We start from the raw sequence: 17,144 nt of genomic DNA on the forward strand, positions 1-17,144 counted from the left end.
CAGGGAAGAGACAACAGAGAAAGAGTTCTGCGAGGCGGCGGGGGTGGAGGGGCAGTTCTTTTCCCTTCTTGAGATGCTGGCCGATGGAATTAAAGCATCCTTAGGTAAGGGAAAGAGTAGGCACAGCATATGCAACCCATATCACCATTTGGTCAAACTTGAAATAGACACACACACACACCGAAAAAAAGGACTGTAGATGAACAACAGGGTTTGCCACTTCAGCAAAGAAGTCATTTATTTATTTACTTACTTACTTATTTATTTATTCATTATTTATTTTTGTGAGAGAGAGGGAGAGAGAGGGGGGAGAGAGAGAGAAAGAGAGAGAGAGAGAGAGAGGGAGAGAGAGAGAGAGGAAGAGAGAGACATAGTAGTAGAGTCCATCAGTCTACCCACGACACCAATACCTCAAGTTCTTTTTGGTGAACAATGTAAGAATTCCAAGGAGCACCTACAGATGGGCTTAGTCAGGGCAGCTGAGAAGAGCAGTGAAGAGGTAAGCAGGCTCATCCCAGAGGTTGAGGGCATACCCTAGAATAAAACTGTGCTGCCCGGGATGTACTCAGAAAAAAAATGCTCATGGGTTTCCCTGTACCCACGAGGGGTGTACAAAGAGTGTACCACAAGTGCCAAATACGTTCTTACTGAGGCTTTTAGAGCAGGGGTTCTCACTCTTCCTGTTGCTTCAACCCCGTTAATACAGTTCCTTGTGTTGTGGTGACCTCCAGTCATAAACTTATTTCCTTGATACTTCATAACTATAATTTTGTTGCTGTTATGAATCATGATTTAAATATCTTATATGCAGTATATCTGAAATGTGACACACACACACACACACACACACACACACACACACACACACACCCGTGAAAGGGTTGTTCGACCCCAAAGGGGTGGCAACCCACAGGTTGAGAACCACTGTTTTGGAGAGAGCAAGAGAAAGGTTATATCTCTCTTTTTAACTGTGTTAAGGGATTCCCCTCTTTTCCTAAACTCAGCTGTATTAGACTGCTAGGGATGCCATCGAGAAGCACCATACCTTGCATGACTCAGACAACAGAAATGTACTTCCTTTCAAACTTTCAATTCCGGGGGCTGCAGATGCTAGATCAAATTATAGATTCCAAATTGAGTGAGGAATAGAGTTGGTTTCTTCTGAGACCACTCACAGATAATAGATTGCCATCATCTCCTGTATCTTCATGCAGTGAAACTTTTTTGCTTCTGGACTTAATCTCTTATCTCTAACTTATCCTCCCCCTTCCTCTTCCTCATTTTTAGTTCTTTAAGAATGTGGTAGTGGCACATGCATTTAATCCCAGCACTCTGGAGGCAGAGGCAGGAGGATCTTTGTGAGTTTGAGGCCAGCCTGCTCTACAGAGTGAGTTCCAGGAAAGGCGCAAAGCTTCACAGAGAAACCCTGTCTTGAAAAAACCAAAAAGAATTTCCTGCAATATATATTGGGCATGTTCATCCCTCTCCCCCAACTCTCCCCAGAACCACTCCCTTTTCCTACCCACACAACTTTACCTTTTCATTTTGTTTGTTTTATAAGCATGTCAAGTTCAATTTGTGGTGCCCATATATATGCTCATATGTACGGCCCTCCATGGGGGTATAGCATACTTATCAAGGACATGTCCTTAAAGAAAACTGGCCTTCCCTCTCCTACCAGCTATCAGTTGCCAGTAGCTCTTCAGCTAGACTTTATTTTATTGGGTTTATTATAAATTTTAAGATAGCTTCAAAAAAAAAATATGTGCCGATGTGTTTGTCTGGGTGGAGTGTATGTATGTGAGTGTATTTGCCAGCAGACACCAGAAGAGGGCATCAGATTCCCTGAAAGTGGAATTACAAGCCGTTGTGTGCTGCCTGCCCAGCATGATTACTAGAAATCAAAGGAGTCCTCTGCAAGAGCAGTACATACTCAAGTGCTGAGCCATCTCTCCAGCCCCAAGAAATACATTTAAGAATCGATTTAAGCCACACATTTAAGAATCAAGCTACTTACGAACACTGTCAGTATTGGACACATTAATTCTAAGGATATGCTGCTCTCAACCTCTTTCATTAGGTGCTTAGGAATACATTCAGCAACCTGAAGTGGCTACTTGAAGTCGCAGAAAGAGGGAGGAAGGAAGTTGGGGGGGAGGGGGTGTTTCCCTGAGCTACTGGTGTCTAGAGATTCAGATCTATCCACAGTTACCACGGTTAGAGCAGGGCCCACAGTTATTTCTTCCCGGAATTTCTCTATAAATGAATACCATTTCAAAGCGCTCATGGGATGCATGTAAAAAATATAATGTTCAGTACATTTAGGGTTAGACAACACATCAAAGCCCATTCTACATCAAAATAGAGAAAGCAGATACAAACTTAAAATAAATATTTTATTCCATCACTAGAGATAAGACCCAAATAAAGAGTTATGTTGAGACAGGAGGTAGTTGTGCTGTCATGGTAAGGGGCAAGAGAGAACAGAGGTGACCTGGGCCTGGGCCTGGGCCCAGATCTGGCACTGGCACCAGTAAGATCAAAAAGGAAAAACAACGTGGACCCACGTGTCTCAAACTTCATGGTGCTGCATATTTGTGGTTCTGCCAATGGTTGAGGTCCTCAAAGTAGCATACAGAGCTGTGCTCCAGTCTAAGAAATTAAATAAGCACAAGGTGCACTAGGAGGCAAAGAATGCTATTCACAGTCTGCAGCCTGTGTTAAGACAGAAGGCCCAGTCTGTTTCGGGTGCCTTGTAAGTTCTCAGTATTATTAATCACTTTGGGTAGGAATGGAAGTGTAGGGTCACTAACGAATGACATGCTTCCTGAGTTAGGAGGCCAGAACAATGGGGCTAAAAATTAACTCACACATTCAGAGCCGTCTATTTTTAAAATCCCTGATAAGCAACACAGGAAGCTTTACCACACTAGCCAGCAAAATCTGAGCTTTCAATTAACAATTTCTTTCACTGAAGGTGAGGAGCGTGGAGAAGATCCAGAAGCACAGATGGTATTTCACATCTGCACATGCAATTTCCTTTTTTCTCCATTTTTATATAAACCTCTCTCTTTTCTAAAAAGGAATGATAGAATTTTCCAGGGGAACACAGCACTGGTTATTGCTTCTGGGAATGTTACTAAGCTCCATCTCTTCATTTTAGCTGTAATTTAGGTCTTTGGGCATATGCAGAAAGATGAGAGAGAGAGAGAGAGAGAGAGAGAGAGAGAGAGAGAGAGAGAGAGAGAGAGAGAGAGAGAGATCTTATGAAGTCCCCTTTATTACATCCTGAATAATTTCAGAAGGTCTAGTCCCTCCTAAGAGCTAAAACTTTTTAACAGCCCTCTCTCGTGCTCAACCCCAAGTTTGTTCAAGCTTACTCTTCCTAGATCTTAAGGCAGAAATGCATTTAGAAGATGTATTATTAGTAATGAGGGGACAATAAGGGCAGTGGCTTGCTCAAGGTCACTTAGCTGATTATAGCAGGGGAGGTGGGAAAGTCTACCAGCATCACAAACCACACTTACAACGGTATCAGTAGGAATACAAATACATAACTGTATCTGCAGGAATGATTTCCAGAGATCCACCAGGAAATGTAAAATAAGTCAGATTCATTTGAGAGCACAGCATTGTCTTACATTAAAAACTATAAGGGTGCTGCAAAAATCTGAGTACAGATACCATGCTTCATAATCATGTTTCATTCCAATGAAAGATAAATAGTGCATTAAAATAATATTAGAATGAAATTCTGAGAAACCAAATACAGCAGCGGGAATAGGGTTGGTAAATTTTGATTGAGAGAGAAAAGAAACAAAATTACAACATAAACTAGGAAAATGTTTCTAAAGGAATAGTTGGCTTGCCTGTGGAAAAGCACTCTATGGAAATGAAGGGAGTCTGTTGTCACACCGTCTCACTGTCCGCTGATTGCTTTGACACAGACCTTTCTTCTGACTTCCAGAGCCAAACAATCTGCCTGCCAAATATCTCAATTGACTGTATCAAAATCTCTTTACCTTTATTTTGTCTGATAACAAACTCATAGTGAAAGCAAATTCAAGCCTGTCGGCCTTGAAATGCATCCTGTTTCAGAGAATGCCCAAACACTAGGGAATTCTGCATTCTGAATCTTAAACATTATTCTTGAGACCCTCTGCTTACTCACCTCCATTTTAATCCTTTTGCTTCTACCCCTCTTATCCCTCTACCTCAAAGGCTTCTGAAACCCGCCCAATCCCTTCTTACCTCCAGGGTCACTACTCCACTGACATTACATCTTGTTTCTCTCATGGAGCCTACATTAGCAGCCTTACACCATTGCACATTCTTAGCTTCCTCTTTTCTCTAGATTGCTGTTTTGTAAACTCAAGTTCATGTCACTCTCCTGCTTAAAATCCTCCATTGGCTTCTGATTGCTTTAATAAAATTCATACCATCCAGAATATATATATATATAATAGCCTAGGAGGAACTAGTGGCCCAGATAAGTATGAGGTCACAGACAAGAATCCCACTTGGGGCAAGTCAATACCAATTGTCTAAACTTTAGTCAGTTTGCTATCTTTACCTCTCAAAACCATTGATGAGAGTATCCTGAACTTTCCACAAATACGAGCATGGCTCAAAGACTTTTGCTTGAACTAAGGAAACAAAGTTGTCATGAAGAATACCTCCTCTAGACATCAAACCAGGGGCCTGGGAAGTCTCTTGTATATTTGCAGGACTGTATGACCATGGTGTCCCTAAATGACCAGGGTGTAGTATCCATGGCTCTGAAACAGGACTGTGAACATTTGCTATTTAAGATAAGGGAAGGAAAAGGCCAGCAAAAGAAGTGACCGAGGAAAATGGCCAAGAGGATGCTACTTCTTCTCAGTTACACAGACAAGTAGAGTCCAGACAATCACTGTTTATATTTTTCCCCGATGTGTTATCAATGCAATCCTTAAAATTCAAGGTGATGGAAGCCAGTCACATATAAGTTTCAGCAAGAGTGAGAGCCAGTGCCATGCACCTGTGACTCTTAATCATAGGACAGCTATACAACCATCACATCATCTGCTTCCATTATGAGTTTTCTCAAAGCTAGAAACAATTTCCAAGATACTCTTAATGTACTTCCCCTAGAACCTGCACCATGAACTTAAGGCACCAATAACTCATAATATTTAGGAGGACAGAGCATAATCTGTATTTGTAAGTTTTAGAGGCAAGATGTCTATTTCCTATTTTAGCTCCCGGATGTTCTTCTAACTATATTGGGGGAGGGAGCTATAAGGGTGATTTATGGGCACAGGTTATGCATAAGAAACTCTACTTTTCAGAAGAAAGATATTCAGAGGCATCATAAACACACATATCAGTGGCTATGGCTCAGCTTGCTGCCAACATGTTGCTATGGGTATTGAAGGAACAGAGAAAAGAAGACAAGCCCAAGATCTGCAATCTGGGAGACATCAAGTCTAGGTTAAACTGTATGTCTAGGTTTAGAAAGCCCTAGGGAAGAATAAAACCCACAAGTATCTTCAAAGGACCAGGAAAGACACAGAAAAAATAGGTAGTTGCTCTCAGGACCCTATGATATAATTGGAAAGACAGGCTTGACCCATTCTAAGACAGTCACTAACATACAGTAATGTTTAAGACATGTCAGAGAGAGTACAAACACAAAACTACCCCCAGCTCAGGCAAGAATGGTTGCATAACTGTTCAATGTTGTGGGATTTTTTTTCTAAAGATTTCAGCAGCAGATAGAATTAAATGTGCCTCCTGATGAGAAACAGGGAGCTATAGCAGAAGGAACAAGAGGTGACCTGGATGACGGCCAACCTCAATCCCAGCATTTCTTTTAGAATGCCCCTTTCTCTCAAGAAAGAAAATGATACATTTTTACATAAAGCAGCGGGTTATGTTCAGGTTACAGACAATTTCTTCTTGGTTTGGACTTGAAATTGTATTTTTTTTAATCTTACAGTATCTCTCTGGGGGTGGAAAAAGAAGCCTCTGTGGGTTCATCCCCACCTTCTTTAGTGATTTGACTGTTCATAATTTAAAAACAAAGCTACCGAAGTATGGAACAAAACTATGGAAGTCAGGGAGACATTTGAAGAAACTAAAATCGATGTTAACCCAAATCTGAACTATGTAAATAATTCCCACTTGGACTGTTTTATTGAGTCTTGACATCAAAACAAACCTGCTGGAACACAGGGGTTGTTCTTCTCTTGGAGAGGAAAATTGTTACTTTATTACTTAGTGCTCTTATGTATAAGCCTGCTTATAGGTCTTTATTCAGTAGACATCATCCTTCTCATCTCTTGGATGAACACAGAATGGTAAAGTAACTTGTCTAAAGCCAAACGGGAAGTCAGTATCTTAGTACCTTATCCTAGAGTTGAAATTCTCTGGGCTTTTATATTTACTTGAGTGTTTGAACTAGAACTACTATTCTTTCCACTAATAAGCCAACGATTCCAACGATGTCCAAATGTTTCTCTTTCCTTCCTCCAGCCTGACAGACAAAAGTTATGCATTTTTGAGCACTTCGGTTTGATGGCATCTCAAATATACATTAATGTGGTAATGGCAGTAATTATCGGAGAAATGACTGTTGGCAGGGTCTTTAAAAACTGCTTAATTCTCTGAGCTTGCTTTGGCTATGTACTCAAACAGCAATACAGGACAGGCAGGCAGAGAAAACACAGAGGGTGTGTGGGGGTATTTCGATCAGTAGTGATATTACAATCATCTCTTTCACTTACTGACAATTTATTATCCTAGGAAGAACACATTTATCAACCCTGAACTAACAACCAAGCTATAAAGTGGCGGGGGGGGGGGCGGGGGGGGGCATTGTTGCATCCATTTGGTAAACACCAACGCTGTGACTCTCAGAGGTTAACATGGCTAAGCTCACTCTGTAAGAAATGAAGACTCATGCTGTGTGTTGAAGCCCATTGCTAACTCTTAACCTCATCCTTCCCCTTCTGCCATTTTTGTCTGTTCTCACAGCCTATATGCATGCCTCTCATGTCTCCTCTGGATGCATCCTTTGCTCCTATCTGCAAGAATCTTGTCCTGAGACCAGCCGTGCTGTCCTATACTTCTGTGCCCTGCCTGAATGGTCTTGCTACTTTTCTCCTGCAATTTTCCGGTGCTCAACTTAGACATCACCTCTTCTAAGCCCTTCTTGACCCCAGCCTAGGAGAATTGATCATGTCTTCTTCTGGACCATGTTGAAAAGCTGAGCTTCCCCTCTGCTTCTACTCAAAGGCATGAATCCCTCTTGAAGCCTGGGTGCTCCTCCCAAACAAGAACCATGCTTAGTTATCTTAGGGTTTCTAAGACAGAGCCCAGCTGCTGAACCTTAGTTCACATTCAAGCAATAGAAATACCTGTGTGTCCTTGACTAGCAATTTAAACTGGATCCAAAGTGGGGTATGTAAACCCATTCACCAGAACGTTGCCACTGGATCATCAACAACTCTCTCAAATACATGTATTTTCTTTTAATGTTGTGCATGGGAGTATTAAACACTAAAAACGAGATAATTTTCACACTGCATTTTAGTTAAAAATTAGACTGGCTGCTCCAGCATTGGTTGTTCCCATTGCCTGTTATATTTATTAATTATCAAATACAAGAGCTAGCTTGAACAACTGCTTGCTCCCTGGCAGCCCATCTGTGTTTCCTTCTCAATTATGTATTGAAGTCATGAGTGCTAGATTCATTGCCTCAGTGATTCCCACGGCACAAACCATGATTCTGCTGCAGCGCTGAGCAGAAGGGAAGCTAATGGGCGAGGCAAAAAACACTTCATCAATATCACTCATGGCATAAGTTTAAAACCCTAAGCCCCCAAGCAGATTGCACGAAGGCCGCCACCGAGGCCCCAGTCTTTAGGAATGCATTCACTGTACTATGAGGTTGAGAACAACTTCCTTGCCTACCAAATTACCAAGTACTCCACAGGCTTCTCAAAGTGATGTTAGTCCTACAGATAACTCCCATGGCCCACAGGAGAGGCCCCTGCAAGAATGAGACAGGGAATGTGTGATTTCCAGGAAGATCCCTCCCTCCTGAAGATAGGGAGTGAAAGCAAAAGATAGTGTCTGCTCCAAATCAGCACAGGGCAGACAATTCTAGAATGTCAGTGTCCAAAGGTATCTAAAGGTTAGATATCAGTCCTGGGACTGGTGGGATATGCTTACAGCTAGACAGGTCCAGAGGATAGGCCATAAAACTATGAGCCGAGAGACTGAGAAGATTTTGGTCAACAGCAACAATTAACAATGTCAACCAATGCTGAACCAGCCAGGCATTTCTACAGCAACTGTCTGCTCCATCATAAGCCACCTGTGTGCCCTGACAATAAAGCAGATGTTTGCCTAAGGGTTAGGAAGGGCAAGCATGATCAAGGGACTATGGAAAGTCCTGTGTTGTACTTAAAGACTTCTGCATTATTAAACTTCATGAACGCTGAGTCCTTCTAAACACCATGGGTCTAATTTACCATAGAGGGAGTCTTTCTTCAAAGCCATGTGGTTTATATCCTAAAGTAAAAGGATGGATCTAAGATGCAGCTTCAGCACCATAGAGTAAACAAAATGCTTGGAGCTGCCTTTTCATTGAACACATGTGAGGATGGAGCAATCAGTACAGTTAGGCAACAGGGACAGCAACTTTTCCTGTTCTTCATGGGGCTACCGCCTAAGATATGTAATCTCAGGGCCATTCAGAGTATGCTCTTACTCACCATGCCTCTTTCCTGGAATGGGAAGTTGCTATGCCACTGTGTCCCTTTTTCTTATCTACTCAAGACATTTTAACAGCGTCCTTGGAATTTTAACATGTGGTTTATATGTTATTTTTTCATATACATATGCATATATGTATGCTGGGAATTGAATTCATGGACCTATACATGCTAGGCAAGTGCTCTACCACTAAGCAATATTTCCAGCCATTAATTTAGATCTTCAAATTGCCCTCCAGAAGGAGACAAGAATTGTTCAGCTACCGCATGGCAACAGCAACTCAATCAAAAGAACTTAGGGCAGTTATCACGGGTCACTGAAGATTTCTCCTTACTATAGTCACAATTTATGTCCCTCAATAATAAAAAAATAAGAAGAAATCCTTAAGCTATAACTCCAGCACTTACAAGGCTGAACAAGGAAGATGCCAAGATAGCAAGCACTGGACAAGCTTGGGCAAGGCCTTGTCTCAAACAATAACAATAAGAAGTGGTTCAACGATCCATCTAAAATATGGTAGTCATGCTTTTAAGGCATTTGAAATGGTCCCCATTATAGACTTTTTGGAGTTTCACATTTCCTTACAAAATTGATAAATATTTTATTAAAATGTAAATAGTAAAACCAAATATGAAAGCAAAAGGGGAGCATTTTTTTTAAAATGAGGTAAAAAGGAAATCAATTCAGTTCTCTCTTGGAAATACAGAAGGCCATTGGTCAATTTAGTTTAGAACTGGACCTGTTTCCAGGGTCAACAATGCCAGTTCAAGAAAGAGTTGCCTTTTTCTGGTAGCATTTCATAGGGCAAACATAATGTCAGGGTTCGAATGTCTCCATCGAAACAATCACAGAATAGCAAGCACTAAAAGAAATCTCTTCCTGTACTTACTTAGTCTAAGACTTCTGTCTGTCTTACTTTCATTCCTGTTGCTGTGATACAATATCATGACAAACGACAATATAGGAAAAAGGGGATTTATTTGGCTTACAATTCCGGACCCAGTCCTTGAGACTAGAGACAGGTTCAAGAACAAAGAGAAAAAGCATGCATGCTTAGTGCTCAGCTAGATTTCTGTACTCTACACACTTCAAAAGTCAAAACCAGGGAATAGTACTGCCCACTTTCAGGCTGTGTCTTCTCAACACACACACACACACACACACACACACACAGAGTCCCACAGGACAACCTGACCTAAACAATCTCTCATTGAGACTCTCTTCCCAGTTGATCCTGGATTGTGTCAAGCTGACGATGGGAACTAACCATCATAATTACTTATTATTTTTAATTTTGTATTCACATGTTTTGAATGGTGATAGAATCTCAAACACAGTAGGCAATGTCCCCTCATAGGTCTTCACACCTATGCTCTGGACATTGTGGTCAAATGCTTTGCACATTTTGTGTCTGGAATGGAAATCCACAAACATTGATGGATAAAGATGAGTAATGGAAGAAATGCCAAAGATGTCCCTAGAAAAGTCCCTAACCATTATCAGCGTACTTCAGTCTGTATCTCATAGTATTATCAGAACACCTTTAATATCTCTTAAAACTGAAACCTGGGTAGAGACTCAGATATTGAAAATCAGTTTGAAGACTGTTTATAATTCTATTCCTTCATGTGAAACATCGTCAACCAGAAGAAACTAAAGAATCATTGTGACCCCTTAGTCTAATCTTGATACTCTGATAACAGACATCTTAAGATTTTCATAGATATGTAAATAACAGGCTCAGTAGGACACAACAAGATACATTGTCAATGTCCATAATAAATGGAGCTTTCTTCAGGGAGAAGTATGCATCCCATATATAATCTAACTAAAGCTTGTTTTATAAACTGAAGTTCAGGATTTCCTTCATTGGTGATCTTGTATCATTCGGGTTATCAATTAAAGAGAAATTGGAAGAATCTCACAATAAATGAGCCAATTAAAGATCTTTACAGCCACAATTCTTTCATTATTCCAATTATTTCATGCTGTACATGTAAATCACTGAATGCCAAGCCATGTTCTACAGTGTGAAGACCTTCCCTACACAGGGCACCCTGGTGTTGTTGTAAAAAAAAATCACACACAGCCTCAGTCTTCCAAACCCAAATGTAGCCAAAATTTTTATTTTCTCATTTTTTATTAGTATGTATATATACACAAAGGTATACACACACACACACACACACACACACACACACACACACACACACACACCTAAAGAACCCAGAAGAGGATCTCAAATCCCCTGAAGTATGAGTGTATTGGCTGTGAGCCAGCTGATGTAGGGACTGGGAATTAGACTCCAGTCCTCTAGAAGAGCAACAAGAGCTTGTGACCACTGAGTTACCTCTACAACAGCCATTTTTATTTGTAAATTTGTATTTGATGCCTACATTGAACCTCAAATTGAAACCAAATAATTACACTGTTTAATGAAACAAGATAGACCATTAAATAACACCTCACTTTTTTAATCATGCAGCTAATTTTAAATTAGCTTTTATCAAAGTGGAGTTGGAAGGGAATTATCTGCTTACATATGTGCTGATCAAGCAACACTGTGGGGAAAAAAAGCAATCATTTAGCTCGTTGTTCATTATCTCTAAGAAATGAAAGGCATACTATATGCTATGAAGTTGGGCAAAAGGAAAGGCCCTCTAGAATGAGACAGCCTGTGATTACCAGGTTGAATGTGAAAAAGGAGACTGAAATTAGGTGAGGCAGCTTCGGTATAACACCAGTGACTGTGAGGCACCCCCTTCTGCCCAGTAATGGTCACCCTCAAATGGAGGAGAAAAGAAACCCACTAATGAAATCTGAACATTGAATTCCGTTCAAATGTCAACAACTGCATAATAGTAACAGTTATTTTGTTAGGACTTGCTTTTCAAAAAAGCTTATATTTGTGACCCAAAAAATGTAATAGATTAACTACATATCAGTTTACCTTTCACACCATATGTTACAGACATTTTATTCCCCTCCAACCATTCTACTAAGAATTTCCAAAATTTTATCAGCACACAAGCCTGCACAAGCCCTGGGGAGTCTTTATTCCCTGTGAGTTTACATTCACAATCTAGAAAGACAGATAAGATTAATACAAACAAAATGACAGCAAGGTATAAATGATACCAAAATGGCCAGTTCACACAAGGTGCATAGGTGTGATACCTCAGAACAATGGCAGGTTTCACCCTCCGTTGCTATCACACCCTGCCACCCTCCCAAAAAAACATTTTTCTTGAACGTGAGATCAGTGAATTGGTTTTCTTCATTTAAGATCCCTAGAGCAGCCAATAACAGGTGGTGTGTGTGTGTGTGTGTGTGTGTGTGTGTGTGTGTGTGTGTGTGTGTGTGTGTGTGAATGGATGAGTGGATGAATGCATAGAGTATTATTTCATACCAATGTGTATATAAACATAAAAAAAATCCATAAGAATGTATAGAAGAGTCATTTTTCTGAGTGATTTTTCCTAATAGACTTTGGTTGGACATGTTCATTGACCTCAAGTTCAGTATTGTCATGAGGATTGGTGCATGTCTATAATATCACCCCAATTAGCTGCAGATAGCTTCATTTAAACTCTGGATTAATTTCATAATAAGTTTAATAAGAAACTCAGCACTAATCAGCACATAATCACATGACTGGAATACCCATACAAGGTTTAGGACATGCTTTAATTTTGTGTTGTGGAGGATAGTAACTTTTTAAGAATTGGGATATTGCTGTTGTTTTTGTTTTGTTTTGTTTTGCTTTGTTTTGTTTTGTTGGTTTGGTTTGTTTGGTTTGGTTTGTTTTTTTTTTTTTTCCCAGCTGGCTCCAGAGCAGTCTCTGGGGCTCAAGCAATCCTGCTGCCCAATCACACTGCTTCCTGAGTACCTGAGACTACAGGTACTCTATCATTATGTTTGCAGGATCTCACATTATAATGAAGGATTATCAACCCAGAGTGTTTGACTGGAAAACAGATAGCTACTGTGGTCCAGAAAATGAGAGTCCCTGTGGAGTCTGGGAGGCCAAAGTCCTACCAAACAGGACAAGTGTTTTACGTGGGCATACAGAAATGCAGAGTCAGAGCTGGGAAGATGGCTAGGCAGGCAAAGTGCCTACCGTGGACATTAAATGAGCCAAGTTCAATACCCAGAACCTACGTAATGGTGGAATAAGAACTGACTTCAGAAAATTGTCCTTGGACCAACCTTTATTCTACCCACATCATATATAAAACACACACAATAATAATACATAAACATTTTAAAGAATGACAGAATCTGTTGATGAGCTAAGACCGAGGAGGAAAGCTACTGGAATATTTAATATTACCACAGATTACCAAACACAAATGCCACCAACCAGAAAATCTCATACAGAGCCTTTCCCGGAGACTACACTGTCCTGTCAGTCATATACATAGAGAAATCTTACATAGAGAAATCTGTTTCAGTCTCTTCTGGATCAATACCACACTTGTCTGAAGCTTGTTTTGTAGTTTCTAAAATAATTGGTGATTTCTAGTCTTTCAGGCATACAGAAATTTGACTCAAAACGACAACTGCTGTATCATGAGTACACTATTATAACTCCCCCCACCCCGCCCCGGGAGGCAGGGAAAAAATTCAAAGAACAATGTTTTCAAACCATTTAGCCACTGCCCCTCATTGCACAGTGGTGTGAAGGGACAGATTTGGAAACGCGGCTCCAAGATTAGCAGGGCCCTTGAGCCGCAGTCTCAATTCGGGTCTCATCACTTCACCTGGCAATGGTGCCAATTTAGTAGGCATCGGACTGTGCAAGAAGATTTGCATGTAAATGAACACTGTTTGGGGCATTTCGCTCAGCTTCAGTCACAGAGAAACATCACTATTCACTGGCATTACGAAAATAAAACAGAGGTTAATGCAGAAAGGTCCAGGCTAAGGCCCATTACCGGGAGGGTTAATTTGCCTGATGTATCAAACTCCTGGAGATCCTATGAAGAGTTCTAGGAAGAACAAAAGAGTTTGAAAAAAATGCAAATGGAGAAAATTTTGGAGGACGAAACAGAAATAACATCCTGAGATTTATAAGAGGAAAAATCACTGAAGAATGAATATTGCATTTTAATATTCATTTTAAGATGCCATACTTCAAATATTTAATTTGTAATTTTCATAATTAAATAAATATCAAAGTATGTCTAAGATAAAGCCAATTTTACAATAAAAGGTACAAATAAAAAGTTTTAAAGATAATTAAAATTTTAAAGAGGGATCCAAGCATTATAAGGCAGCAAATGTGCCCCAACAATAGTGTGGCTTTCTGATAATTCATTTTCAATCACTGTCTCTAACCTGAGATTATACTATCTTGGATATTTTCATAATTAGGTTTTCATATATTACCTCACTCCTACAGCTCCCATAAAGCCCAGTTATGCTAGAATTTGTTCATTTCTTCCCAGTCTGTACTAAATACCTTTTTATTCTCCTACTTCTTTCATTCAGTTATTTTTTTCACTAAGCTTACAGGACAATGCAGAACAACATAAAACATAGAGGGGAAAAAACCCTTAAGAATCATGGGGTTCTGCTTCTGCATAGTATGCGCAATACTAATGTAAATTACAGACATCTTAAGAAATCAAAAATGAAGTAGAAATACAATTCTCTTCATGGCATGCTCTTGTGTGTTTAAAAAGAAAAAGAGAAAAAGGAAGAAAAACTCGGAATTTTGTAGTGGCTGGCATACCTCCCCTCATTTTACCCTTTGGCTGGCTGCCTTGGTGCCAGTAACGGTGGAGCTGGGCTGTCTGTGTGGCTGCCTCCGCACAGACATTTGATGCTGTGGGAATCATAACTGCTGCAGAACAGAGGCAAAAGGAAGAAAGAGGCCGCCGTGTTAAATGCAGACAGATGTGACAGGCGCATCCCCCAGAGTGATGGAAACAAGCCTGAGAGGGAGAAGAAGGCACAAGATAGCAAAGGGGACATTCCCACACCAAGAGAGTGCCACACGGGAACCTGTGTGGGCTTTCCATATGATTCTGGGCAATCCTCACAACTATCTTTTCCTTAGCCCCGCTGGTCCATACTGTGGTAACCTAGCAACTCCAGTTACCACTGTGGTGTACGATAATTCTTAGCAAAATAAAACCAACTACCAGAAGTCCGGAAACAACAGATAAAACACAAACTCAAGGAGGTTATGGTCTAACATGAAATAGAGCGTGTACAAATAAAAATGGAAGATGACAGAAATATAGAATTCTATCTACTGGATAGGGTATGTAGCTCATTTGGTGAAAGTACTTACCTAACATGCAGGAAGCCCTGGTTTTTAATCCTCAGCACCACATACAACTAGGCATGGTGGCAGACATATGTGATTCTAGCACCAGCCAGAAACTGGATCAAGAGAATTAGGAGTTCAGGGGCATTCTTGGTTATATTGTGATTTTGAGGTCAGCCCAGGCTGCATATAAACATGTTCAAAACAACTGATAAAAAAAAAAATAGAAATGCCTACCATGAAGTAGAACTGAAAAAAAAAAAACATGCCTTAATAATTCAGAGGGGGGTTACCGGGAACAACAGTGTAAGACGGACGAATGGAGGGGAAGGAATATGCTTCTTAAGCGGACCCCTGTCTCTTCTCTTTGACTAGTCATGTGTCAAGATGGCACAGGTCTATGCAGAACCCGTGAGGACAAAACCTTGGTAAATTTCCATGTTTACAACAGCCACAACCACAACCCCAAGAAGACATTAAGCAAATCTTCCTTGAAGTGAATAAATGAATGAATATTGCTCTTTTGTTTTGTAGATGTTAGCATGATTGATGAAAACAGCACATACAGCTAATTCCTCTTCATCCCCTGCTGCAAAACTGAAACGAAATAATCTTTTTAAGATACAACGCATTTTTACAATGGCCACAGCACTTAGATATTTCAGTTAGTATTTCTTTTATTTCAAAGATAAAGGGCCCCTCAGTTCACAGGCCTTCCCCCATTACTTAGACGCAATAAGAGCATAATTGAGGTACAAATTTTTAGATTCTCATGAAGGTGCTAAATCTGGGAATTTTTTGTGCGTGTGCTCTAAATATATTTTGCTTCAAAGCGAACTATGGCCTTTCGAATAGAAATCTTTTTTTTTTTTCAGCTCATGATTTAATTCACCACAACGCAGCTTTTCACACATAAAACCATTTGAATCATTATGCTCCTCCAAACAGTGTTTTCTCTTCACACTATTCTCAAATTCCAGACACTGGAAAAACTTGATTCCACTCTCCTTGTAACCTCAGAATAGCAACTGACACTTTAGATGATAATGCAGCAGTTAAAAAAAATACCAAAATTGAGTACTAAGAGTCAGATTATAACTTGGAATTGTAAAACACATTCAAAGTTTTTAAAGTTAGGCCTACTTAAGGCATAAAGATAGATAACATAATTCAGATTCCTAATTAAGAACCCCTTGAAAATGTTTTTAAAATAATTTACTGGTAGAATCAAGATAATTAAAATTAATGATTCAACATTCTGTTCCATGCATACCAATTAACTATTAGAATGCCTAAGTATTCCAGAAGGAAGATGTCTCTTCAAATAAATCACTTTCAAAGTAAAACATGATCTCTATTGAAGAGTCTATAAAAGTAAATATCCAATCACTTCTCAGCAATATTGATTCACCAATAAATCTGGAAAATAACATTAGTCTCAAACAAAAAAAAGTGGCCGTTGCATTTCCCACCATTAAAGGATGAATGATGCTGTTAGTAGAATCAGCCAATCAGAGAACAATGTATATATTGTACATCCTTAAACACACATGTATCATAATTGTCTACCCCATCCCAGCCATTGCTTTTCTTTATTCTTTGGCCTCTGTGTTGCCCCTGGCCTATACTTTCACCAGAAAATGGAAACTACCTTATTCATGTTTGTTCTTCATTTTTTGTCCTGATTTCCCCTAACACCTCCCTAGAAAGGTTTTACTTGTGGAAAACAATCAAAATGGTACTGTTCAATATGAAACAACACAAACCACATTTTGATTGAAGTCTGTATGTATACGTATACATCTTGTTAAGAGAAAAGCAAACCGTCAGGGCCAGGGAGATAGCTCAGTTGGTAAAGTCCTTGTCCTGTGAGCACAAAGACTCAAGATAAACCTATCTAAGGCACATTTTCAAAGCCAGGCATAGGGGAACTCTTGAAATCCCAGAGCTAGGGATGTAGAGATGGCAGAGTCCTGGGGTTCTCTAGCTAACCAGCCTAGCCTATTTGGTGACTCCTAGGCCAATGAGAGATGCTCAAAAATGAGGTGTATGGCACCTAAAAATTAAAACATATAGTTGACCTCTGGCCTTTATTTATACAAGC

General features: G+C 39.9%; 2 protein-coding genes across 11 annotated transcripts in view; one reads left to right on the forward strand and one right to left on the reverse strand.

Annotated features, from left to right (window-relative positions):
- Ctnna3 (catenin alpha 3) overlaps positions 1-17,144 on the reverse strand; it is a 1,515,753-nt gene that overhangs the window by 1,035,537 nt on the left and 463,072 nt on the right. The window lies entirely within an intron of this gene.
- Lrrtm3 (leucine rich repeat transmembrane neuronal 3) overlaps positions 1-17,144 on the forward strand; it is a 192,181-nt gene that overhangs the window by 145,194 nt on the left and 29,843 nt on the right. The window lies entirely within an intron of this gene.

Source organism: Peromyscus maniculatus, chromosome 21 (genome assembly GCF_049852395.1).
Source record: "Peromyscus maniculatus bairdii isolate BWxNUB_F1_BW_parent chromosome 21, HU_Pman_BW_mat_3.1, whole genome shotgun sequence".
Classification (NCBI taxonomy): Eukaryota; Metazoa; Chordata; class Mammalia; order Rodentia; family Cricetidae; genus Peromyscus; species Peromyscus maniculatus.